The sequence below is a fragment of the Pundamilia nyererei genome, unplaced genomic scaffold, assembly GCF_000239375.1.
Source record: "Pundamilia nyererei isolate P.nyererei 1_Seehausen unplaced genomic scaffold, PunNye1.0 scaffold00027, whole genome shotgun sequence".
In the NCBI taxonomy this organism is placed as follows: domain Eukaryota; kingdom Metazoa; phylum Chordata; class Actinopteri; order Cichliformes; family Cichlidae; genus Pundamilia; species Pundamilia nyererei.
The window spans coordinates 2735017-2746695 of NW_005187428.1; the positions used below are offsets into that span (position 1 = coordinate 2735017).

At 39.4% G+C, this 11679-nt stretch overlaps 1 protein-coding gene across 2 annotated transcripts in view; it reads left to right on the forward strand.

Moving 5' to 3' along the window:
• The window catches only part of cntn1a (contactin 1a), a 62336-nt gene that overhangs the window by 14970 nt on the left and 35687 nt on the right, over positions 1-11679 (forward strand). Inside the window, exon 1 of one of the 2 annotated variants that reach the window (XM_013909560.1) lies at positions 8826-8912. The exons of the other annotated variant lie outside the window; for it this stretch is intronic. The gene's annotated coding sequence lies outside the window, so the exon portion shown is untranslated. Of the gene's footprint in view, positions 1-8825; positions 8913-11679 lie in introns of those variants that run through there. 2 annotated transcript variants of the gene reach the window in all.

The window sequence follows — 11679 nt, forward strand, 5'->3', positions numbered from 1 at the left end:
CTGGGTCTCTGTGTTGTTGTAAGGATGTTTGTGCATGAGAGTAAAAGCCAGGATTGTTATTAGAGACGCTACTAAATGGGCTCCCCCACTCTCATGAACACTGCTGGTCTAAATATAGATTTACATAACAATAACAGCAAAATCGCACTGTTACAATCACAAAAAGGTTTCTTCCTGTTAAAAGAAAGTTTTTCCTTTCCACTGTGTCACCACACGCTTGCTTTAGAGGGTCATCTGATTGTTGAGGTTTTTCTTTCTAATGCATATGTTTCCTCTTATAATATAAAGTAAGTTGAGGCAACTGTTGTTGTGATTTTGTGCTATATTAATATTAATAATTGAAATTGAAAGTATTGCATTCAATGTTTTGTTTTATAAAGGCTCATTTTGGCTCAGTTTGAATCCTGATACATGAAGTAATTTGTGTCACACTAAAAAGCTAATTACACTGGAGTGAATGTGCATGTTGTTTTCACATTGCAGCTAAATTGAATATTCAGTTAAGTGGTAAATAATAAACAGCTAATATGGTAAAAAGTTATCGAATGTCAACATTACTGGTTTCAGATGTTATATTGCTAAGTCCTGTATGATATTAATTTCAATTAAATAAATGACTCATTTTTGTAGCATTTTGGAGTTATTGTATGAAGGAACAGCAGGTACAGTAACCTCACGGCTGACTTGAACCAAAGGTGTAGCCAACTGGCCACTTAACCACAACGTCAGCTGGTTAAAAATCACATTTTAGCCCATTTTCTCCATTTATTGTGTCCCAGATTTTTGTTATTTGGAATATATATAATGAAGAAAGAATCGGAATTTGAATAAGAAGTGTCATAGGTATGTATTTATCTAAGGTTAATTTAAAAAGTTATCAAATCGTATCACTTCTTCACATTATAGTTCAAACCAAGTTTCTGGCCTTGTTATACAACTGTATTTATGTATAATAAAACGTAATCCTATATGACTACTTTATCTTAAAAGGGCTTCTCTTATGAATTCCAAATATACACAGTGTACTGCTGATGTTATTGCTGCTGTTATACAAATAAACGACACTCACTCTATTACAAAGATGCTGTATGAAAATAAGCTACCATGTCATTTCTTTTCATTTATGTCCGTCTAACTTTTCCTTCACATGACACCCAAAGTTTATCACATGCGCTCGAAAAGTTCTTTTCCAGGCATATTTCTTTCTGTCTTCTTGCATTTAGCCACACACGTTGCATTGTATGCATTTTGCTCAGTGAGCATGAAAATTGCTCCATTTAATGAAGCCCTACTATGTTTACTCAAGATTCAACACTTCTTGGAGTACCAAGAACAACTCGCCAAGCCTTCCTGTAAGGAGGTGGTGCAGGAAGAGAACGACAGATATCCCTTTAGATTTCTGATTTGCCCTACGTATTGTTACATTATAATGCTGCAGGGCGTGACTGACTGCATGTCCAGTCCTAAAAGGAGCAGTATTGTCCTTGTGACATACATCAGTCACTTGAATGCCACTGTTGACCTATATATGAAGGCCTGGGTCAAAGGAGAGACAGGCTGGCCAGAGCACAGAGGAGATATCTTGTTTAATGAACCTTAATGTGGCATGCGTCAGACTGTGGCACACAAATATAACCAAGAGGAAGACACAATTTGTGCGCTACTTTGGTGAAAACTGAGCATAAACAGTTGTGTGTCTTGCATTGTTTCTGATTGTATAATCCAGACCAATGCGGATCCAGACTGTGCGTTCTCTGGCTTCATTCAAAGCCAGTGAACGCACTTACTAATTAGATTCATGTACATTTTGACAGTAGAAGACAGAAAAACATGGACCAGCTCCTCGAAGGGGGAAGGGGAACGATGCAGAAGATTTAGTGCAACTCTAAGTCCTATTATCTATGCCTTGATGACTCCTCTGGTGCAATAATCAATACAGGCTGACTGGCACCAGGGACCAGGGTCCACTACAGGAAGAGGATATCTTCAAACCATCCATTATGGATGAGAGAAGAAGTGAAGGGATGGAGAAAACAGGAGATGATAGATGTGGATTGGGCTAAAGGAGAGGGAGAAGAATATGGAAAACAGGATGAGGAAGCGGGAAAAAGAGAAAGTAAACAACATGAGGAAGAGCTCATTCAGAGTGGGTGAGTGGATGAGGCATAAGGTGGAGATTGCAGCCACTGAATGTGCCATGGCTTCTGTTTATTTTTTTATTTCTTTGCTGCACTTGCTCCCTCTGTGAGGCCGGTTCATGCTGTTCTTCCAGTGTGACTGTAAAGTTTATGTCCAGCTGTGGGAATGGACGCAGCCCTCACAGGTATCAAAATTAAATTGTCTTCTTCCCTCCCTCCCACAGCATGCCACCACCTTTGCAGCAAACATTTTGTTTGTAACAACTGTTCTTTCTTCCCCCCTCACAGCTGCATCCTCCCCCGTGGTACATGCTCTAGTCTTCCTCCTCTTTCTTCCTTGTTGTGGTAATTTTGTCCTTCTTGCTGTGGCTGCCGTACCTTCTGGCCACACACACCAATATCAGCCTGAAATATCACTGCAAAAACACTCCACAAACAGCCCCTCCCCTCCCTCATCCTCCTCCTTTTCCACTGTGATGTGAGGTCACAGCTGGGGAGCCCTTTGATTTGAAAGCTCAGTGTTTATGTGATAATACATTTGTGTATGCGATGGAGGGGGCTTCTGCGCTGCTGAGTGCCTGTGATAGAAGGGGTCCGGGATGCCATGACAGCGGTTGCTAGCCAGCACTAGCAGTTTATCCTCAGGCATACTGTAGCAGGGATATATACAGCCGGCTTCACTGCTGCCAACTCAAGCTAACGGGACTGTACCTGCAAGCGTGTTGGGGTCTCTGTGTGCCTCAGAGCTGTGCGCTCTAGAACAGAGGTGGGTGGCAGAGTAGGCTCAGTGTTTGGTTTGTGTGTATACTGTGTGGTGGAGCCAGAGGAGTGCTTAGAGTTAGGAAGTTTTGCTGGCTTTTTTTTTTTTTTTTGCTTATTGCAACTTATGTTTGTGTGTGTGTGTGAGAGATGGGGAGCATGTAGCACTGCTGAGCTCTGCTGGCTCTGGGATTCTGTCCTCTGCAGAGGGAATAGCTCATTATCTGCCTCTCAGAATGAAGCATCCTACCTAACACTGCAGTGCTGCACACTGAAAGGATAAACCTATTGAAGCGTTGTATGTGTGTGTGTGCATGTGTATGTGTGGGACTGTACAGGAGTTTGTAAGTTGGTATAAGGAAAGTGGTTGTGTATCCAGCACCCACAGTGTCTGTGTCCTTTTCTGCACACTGTCTCCTTCTTTTGTATATTTATATTTGTTAGTTCAGCACAGATGATTTTCTGGGGCTTGTCTTATTTACATTTCTTACTTAAGGCATTACTTTTCTTATGCATCTTTGGGCTAATATTACAATAAATATTCATTGCTTTATTTCTTTTTTACTGTGTGTGTATGACTGTTACATCATATTGCATTATATGAAACGTGCTTGATATATTCATATTAAGGCTATATCTTTGATATGCTGGGTCTTGGTATGCCTATTAAATCAATAGCCACCTCAAAATATGTATTGTATATGTATTTTGCCCTTGATATGCATTGTTCTAAACACATTATTGTATTTAAACAAAGTTCTAACTGCTTCATAGCTTGCATGGTCCCGTGGTAAGAGTCCACCATCTAGCTCAATTTCTGCATCTTTGTGTGGCACACCTGCATGTGCATATGGTTTTCTAATCAGTGGGTGAAGGTACTACAGTAGAAATCTTTTCAAGCAGCCAAACATTCAACATTCATCCAATCATTAAAAACATAAGAAACCCATTTCTGTTTTTCAATTGTTTTTTGCTATGCTGTAGTTAAATGAGGGCAGGAATAACATGATTTCATTCACTGGTCTGGATTTAACAATGTTTCTGTCAAAATCTGACTTCTGAGGTTGCTTCCTGATTGGTTATCAGGCTGCTGCTGAAAATGATTTAAACGACATAAATACATCATCCTGATGAAGCAAATTTGTAGTATTTTTGGGTGTAGGATTATAGTTCTGTTAGATATGTTAACCTTTAGTGTTAGGAACCCCCTCGCCACACACCTTGAGTGTGTCAACCGTTTGCTGTAACATTTCGTCAGCTGTGCAGAGGTGAAAATGCATCAGGGCACCGTACTTCAAACTACTCCTTCATCGTGGCTGTTTAGAAAGACACCTTTCATTTCCAGACAGACTTCAAAACTAGTTCTGAGATGCCATAACTCAGCTCATAAAGTCACAGTCTACAGGGAAAAAAAAAAGGTATATACTGTATCTATGATAATGTATATGTAGATAGATAGATAGTGTCTGTCTCACACAGATCCAGATTTTAAAATATATATACTACTACTACTACTACTACTACTAATAATAATAATAATTTCATTTTCTATCCAGCAATCGGAGTAATCCAACTCTTTGCCTGACAAACAAACGCAACAAGAGCTGAACATCTTTTCCAAGGAACCTTACTTATCTAAACTCTCGACACTACTCACATTAACATGCACACAAAAGCTCTTTCGGGCAGAGTGGGCCCAAGTAGTCCCTTCTCCTAAGTCAAAACCTGGGCAGTTCATTGAGCTTCTGTTCTCTTTGAATGACTCAAAGAGAACAGAAGCAAAAGTACTAAAAGGTTTTTAAGGAGGAACCATATCTGAGTAATCAGGAGTAATTTACGTTGGCTTCAGTTTAAGCATTTGAGAGACTGTATTGTTGCCGGTTCTTACGTCCATAAAGCACGAACAGCAGCAGTGGAACTCTGTTACCATTATCTTAGTTTAATACACCAAATCTCAGTCTGTCTCTCCCATGAACAACTCCTACACAGTCAGGAGTTGAGCAACCAGACTTGGCAAACTGTTACATCTTAGTCTCATCGAGGGTCTTTTCAGTATCTGATATTATGACATCAACATGTTGCCTAGCAACCGTCTCCCAGAGGGCTAAAATGACGAGTTTTTATTTTAGCATTTATGCTCCCATAAAACCTTATAAAAACACTGTATCAGTGTAATTCAGTTCAGTTTATCAATTCATCACAGTTTAGTTCAATTCTATTTTTCCAGTTCAGTTTTGATATATATTAATGTGCAAGACTTGAATATGCCTTTACTTAAATGCTTTTTATGATGCCATCACATTGCTAGGCAACCAGCTAACAACTGACTAAAATGACATTTATATAGGACAGCAGGACCTGAGCAATTTCCAAACCTGATTTATGCATTTGTGCAAGGTGCATGCACGGGTAAGTGACAGTCATGTTAAGAGAAAAGTTACGCAATCCTCCTTTACTATATGGGTGCATATTCAACAGAACAAAAGCTTGCATATCACCTTTTAACTGTATACTTAACTAGGGGGGACAGTGTCTGGCTGATGAGTGTAATCGTACACTTATCTTTCAGAGAGTAGATGTTTGATGATCACATTACATTTTTGCTGTATATCTGCACGCAATCTGTCAAACGAGGACATGGACTATTGGACTATTATAGGTTTATTTATGTACGTATTAGGCCAATAAACTCAGTTTCACAGACCTGTTCTTGACAAGTAGTACACAAACCAATACTTCACTTCTTACTGAGTAATACACTGTTGATTAAACACATATTGTGCCTTATTTCGAAGCCCGTTCATCAGCACACGAATGCACAAATATCAAAGCCAAAGAAGGACGAAAGGATGTTTGTGGGAATAAAATCAGTTAAACATTGCTTGCAGCTCAAAGGGGGAATCACATGGATAAACCCAATAAAAAATGTTCATTGAGATGGATAAATCAGGGCAGTGACTTTTATGACAGCTGGATGTCGTCCTCCAGTGCAAAATACTTTAATCTAGTGGATGTTATCAACATATTATTTTAAGATAGTAGAGTTGAGTGATTTATTGATTTGCACAAATATCCAGTGTGCATGATCTGCGATCATAAAGTGCAGATAACTACTAATTGCGGCAGATGATTTTTAATTTCACTGCTGATGATCACACATTAGAATCAGTTTGATTTATTCAAAAGAAATCCACCTTCATGTGCATGAAGTGTGATATTGGATTTTACTGTTTAAGCTTTCCGTACACAAGAAAATCTGTTATTTGTTTTTTCAGGCTTCAGTCATTGTGTGTAAATTGTGTGTGTGGCTCTTTGTGTTTTAAACTGCCACAGCAATCACTCAACAGTATGTTCTGCAATAGTGAAAAACAAATAATAGGTCACAAAAAGGAAGATGATATGAGCAATGCAACATTACCCCCTCCCTAATCTATTCAGGAGGGAGTAACGTTGCACTATTAGTTGTCCAATTAGCTGCCAGGTTTTCTGAAAATAATGCACAGCAAACCATCCGATATCTGAGAAATATATCTACCTAAACAAATGTAGACACAAATACCTGTAAATGCGCAAATTTGTCCATTCTGGTCAGAGTAGTGTTGTTAAATGGCATAAACTGAATATACTGCATCTCTAATAGCATGTACAGAAGGTGGGGAATGATCCTCTTTTATTCCCGTCACCGGCGGGGTTCTGCTGAGTCAGAAGTCTTGGGTAAATCGTGCTGAAAGAAAAAGCAGAATCCAGCCAGACACAAGACTTATGCTTTGCCACTGCATTCTGTGCTCTGCTCCACATGCTCTCCTTCTGAGAGATTTGCATTGGTTTTGATTAGTCAGGGAGCTCATGATTTAAGACCAGATGTAAAGTGCTTGCTAAAAGTAAGAAGGTGTACTTTACACCTCTTTGCACAATTCTCCTGACTTTTTCAGGGACCGTCTGCTTCATCTTAATGGATGTCATTAGACTGGGTTTGGTCTCAAGCATCATCTGGAGCTCTCTAGAACTGCTCCATTTGCTATGATGATTTGAAGGATTAGTGCAGACATTTGTACCATCGATACCTGATTTCATTGGGTACATTCTACTGTAAGTGCATTTCCAACACTAAAATACATTTCTCCTGTTGCTCGCTCTCTTATTTTCCATAATAACCTATGAAAGTTTAATGAACCCCATATTTAAGGTGACTTAGCATATTGAAAGATTCGAGGCCTCTGTGTGATTTTAATGAAATTCAATAAGGTTAATCAGTCCATTACTCAGAGTTTTGTTGTCCCACTGCAAAGCTTTATTTTTTTCCTTTTAGCATTTTCATACAATGTATCTAGTTGCTGTGGTGATAAAGACTGAAAGCTCCCTCAGATGAATTTATTATGTGAGCCTCACGAGGCTAAACCTTTCTTAAACCTTCCGGTATCCCCTCGACCAAATCCCTGCTCTGTAACACTTGCTCAGCATCTTCCTGGTTACTGCAACCCAAAGGCAGTGTGTGAGCGTTTGTATAACACTGCTGCCTCCTGTCCCCTAAATAGAATAGATTGCACTTAAAAACCTTATACCCCCCACAGGCCGAGTGAAAAACTCACAGCTGGGAAGAGCTGAATAATATATCATCCTTTTGCAGTTTGCTCATGAGTAGCTCCACTGAAGAGGTTTGCAAAAGGCACATTACTTATTTTAGCTTTTCTTTCTTTCCCCTCCAGGATGCGGTAAAGTGGTCCCTAAACTTTTAAAGTTATTATTTTAGTTACAGGAGAAAAGTGCTGACATTTGTATGTACTAAGGACATAATAAAGCGGTTAGTATTTACAGTAAGAGAAATGTATAGATAGATATAGATATGTTCTGTTTATCCAGCAGTTATACATCCAGCTTTACTTCTCCATTGCAGTTATTTTTCACAAATATAAGACGATTTAAAATGATACACACGTTCCACATTCCTAGTGTATAATCACGATGTCCTTTTTATATCTGTTTCCAAAGTAAACACACATCAGATAACATCAGATAATGATTTTACTTATAATGTATATATATTGCATCTGGTTTGTAAAGATCAGTTTGAAAGATAAAGCACAGTGACAGGTTCAATCATTTATTCGTAGTTTTACATTTTGGAGGTCAGATGACTCCCAGTTTACATTTGTGCGATGCTTAATAACTTTACCAACTGGAGGAATTATAAGTAAGAATTAATCTTGTGGCTAGTGTAGGTAAAAGAAAGCTAAGAACACTTAATCCTTCTTTCCCAAGTGATTGCTTTCTTGTGTTTTCTTTTTAACGTGTGGAGATTAGTTCAAAGAATTCAAAGAAAAGCCAAATTGTTGTTGCCATTCTGCTACATATATAAATATATATATTAGAAATCCGCTTTGGATTGGGAGAATTACATCAAGTTTACAGCAAACATGCAACAACACACCTTCATGTCTTATCTCCACTGTGCTGGTCCTGCGTCTCTGAGTGAAGCCTGTGTTTTATTGATTTCTTTTCTACCTTTACTTTCTCTCTGACAGTAAAGAGGGGGTGATTATGACAGCGCTGATGATATGTGTGGCTTCCTGCCAGGCTAATGATGGAGCAAAGTCGACGAGTGAATGTTGTATCAATTTGTATTTCTCTGTGTCTGTGTGTGGGTGTTTCAACACGTATCTGTGAGTGGGACCAGAGGGCTTAAGAGATTAAACCACAGCCAGGCCACAGTGAGAAGAGAAGACCCCTCTGTGAAGCCTTCTCACTGCGGGGAGGCTTCTTCTCATTGGCGTCCCATTTGCATGGCTCCCTGTCCTGCTCGGGGAATTGGCCTTTTCTTTTCTTATCGTCCCTCCCTCCTCCTTTGCACCTTGGAGAGAGAGTGCTTCCATCCAGCAGGATTGCTTGTTTCTGAGGCAGACAATAGAGCAGAGTATTTAGGACACTTGGCAGGCATGTTGGAGGGGATGGGGACATGGGCCGCTAAGTAGCTCATCTCGTCACATAGCCACTGGCATGATAGCACTCGGCAGCAAGGTAAGCACTGAGCAAAGTCACACACACACACACACACACACACACACACTATGCCCTAATTGTTTTTCTGTGTGTCTTTTACAACTCTTACAGAGTGCTGATGGGTTTCCACTAATAGGTAACCCCCTGCTTGTCTTCACTATAATGCAATTAAACGGGGTATTTGTGGCTTATTTAATTTAAACATTCCCTTTGTCTGCTTAATCTCTGGTCCAATGTTAGACCCACACATTCTAATAAGAGGATGAATGAGAACTTAAATTAATCTTCTTATTGTTCTATAACCATTTATTGTCTATAGCCAATGAAGAAAAGAAAAATCCTCTGAGACTTCTCTTTGTGCAATTTGAAGGCATTGATGGTTTTTCTTCATATACTTTAGGATACCGCTTCCTTATCAAGTGTAAGTAACACTCTGTGGCCAGGTAATTACAGTTATTTACTGCAGTATATTTCCATTAGTAAATGGGTACCGAGACATGTAGCTTGTAAAGAATGTCAGCGCTCTCCCATAGAAACAGCTTAGCCAACATCTTTATTGGACAGATGTGGCATGAAGTAATTAAGTGGAGCACTCTTTTCTTGATGGAAAGCACGTCTCCTCTGACCTTTTGCCTTTCTTGACATAATTTATCATACATGATGTGGCACACTTTCCATACTTGGAAAGACACATCTGAAAGCTTTCACCCCGTGCATTACCCTACTGTACCGAGGGACGAATCACACTCTGCCGTGGCTGTTGCATTGAAAGGTCATTGCTCTTCTGGATCACAGTTAATTACATTAACATAAAAATAATCTCCAAAGTTTTTTTGTTTTTGCAAAGGGTGATGGTGACGTCTAAGTGCCAGGCAGGAGATGTCAATCTTATTCATTCATTCATATTCTGTTATGTTATATGAAGGCGACTAACAAATACGACACCATACTTTTTTTGTAATAGTTTTCACTGTGTCTTCTTTCCCCCTGCTGGATGTCATCTTTCAAAAATAGAAGAAGGTCAGAAAAATCAGGTCACTGTGAGGTTGTGGGTTCATGGTTTCACCGTTCAGGAGCAGCATTAGATGCTGGCTGCTAAGTACGAGTGGTCTGTCAGTGACAGCTGCTTCATCAAAAATAAAAGTTGTTATTGTTCTAATGACTCGAGTCACTTTTCCCTTCCATTTGCATGAATTTACAGACGCTCCTTAATTTGAGGTTAATGCAGTTCATACAGCGGGCCAGCTCCAGTGTTCGTGGGTTCAAGACTGTAGTCATTGATATTCAGGTCAGCTGAGGTTGCTGAGCCTGTGTGGCCAAAGGGGGGTTGGAGGAGGTAGTGGTGTTGGGGGACATTGTGTTGACTGCAGGGGTTTAGATAAATAGTTTACATTAGCATGACAGATTCTGTTGGGCGAGAGAGCACGAAAGCGAGAGGACAGACAAGAGAGCCAGTCATAACCGTATCATCTGAAGCTAGATTACATTATTCTGAGGCTAAAATAACATTATTTAGAGTGCTCTCTCTCTGTCTGTCTCTCACACACATACACTAAATTTAATGGAAACATGATTTCAAACTTGCAAAAAGAACACCCCGGCGGGCTGTACTGTTGTTCATAATTAGATGATGTTGAATCTGAATGCATCATTTTCTTTATCAGTGAATAATCAGACAAACAGTTAACGCACATTGTTAGCTTAATTGCTAAAATGCAGGAACAAGATAAACATGGTGTCAGCTGCTGAAAAGAAGCTTTTAGACGTCCTTGCTCTTTACACTCCTACACTGCTGAAAGGAAGGAGTCTCTATTCTGGCTGTGGGAGAAATCAAGCTGTTACAATCTGAAAAATAAAGTTATTTTTTCCATCAAGTGCCGAACCATTTCCTGCTTAACAACAGGGGGTCCATGCTTCACAAAACACAGAGATAGCAGCTTTTTTTTTCTTCTTCTGCAGGTGTAGTTGTGTGTGCGCCTTGGGGCTTACTGTTTTATCTGCTGTATAATAGGCTTGGATAGCCCTTGTCTGTGTGCTGTACTTAACTGAATCATTCTGTTAGGCACCTCAGAGACAGGAACATCTTTACCTGTAGCCAAGGTCCTATTTTCCACACAGATACAATATATGAAGTGCGTCTTTCTGTGTCGGGGTTGACGAGACAAATGGGCTGTCTATGGCTTAGTTGAAATCTAAATCAATGATTTCGTCATAAATAATTCATTGGCTAGACTAATGCATCATCGCTGGTCTGTGGTGAAATTGTACCAATTCAGCATAACAAACAAATGGACTACAGCTGGCGTGTGATTTTGCTCAAGATTTTATGATCTTACAAGGGATGAAAAGATGAAATGATGTTCTTGTCTTTCTTGCTTTCTCTTTCTTGTCTGAATTTTGATGGGAAAACATTTATTCATTTATTTAAGTGGGCCACCAGTAAAAGTAAATGTAATTTTGTATGTTTATGTATAAAACCTCTGATCCTAACTCCATGACTTCATTAAACTAAAATAGAAAAACACACATCTCCATGGGCTCTGGATGAATTGAGCTAAAGAGACTAAATAGCAGTGCCCCTTAAAGCAGACAAAGACACAGCTGCCTCTCAGAGATGATGTCAGACCCAATGTCACACTATGTCATCATAATTCCTCTCCTTTAATGACTTTATTCTGTGATGACATTTTACTCTATCTATCTATCTATCTATCTATCTATCTATCTATCTATCTATCTATCTATCTATCTATCTATCTATCTATCTATCTATCTATCTATCTAT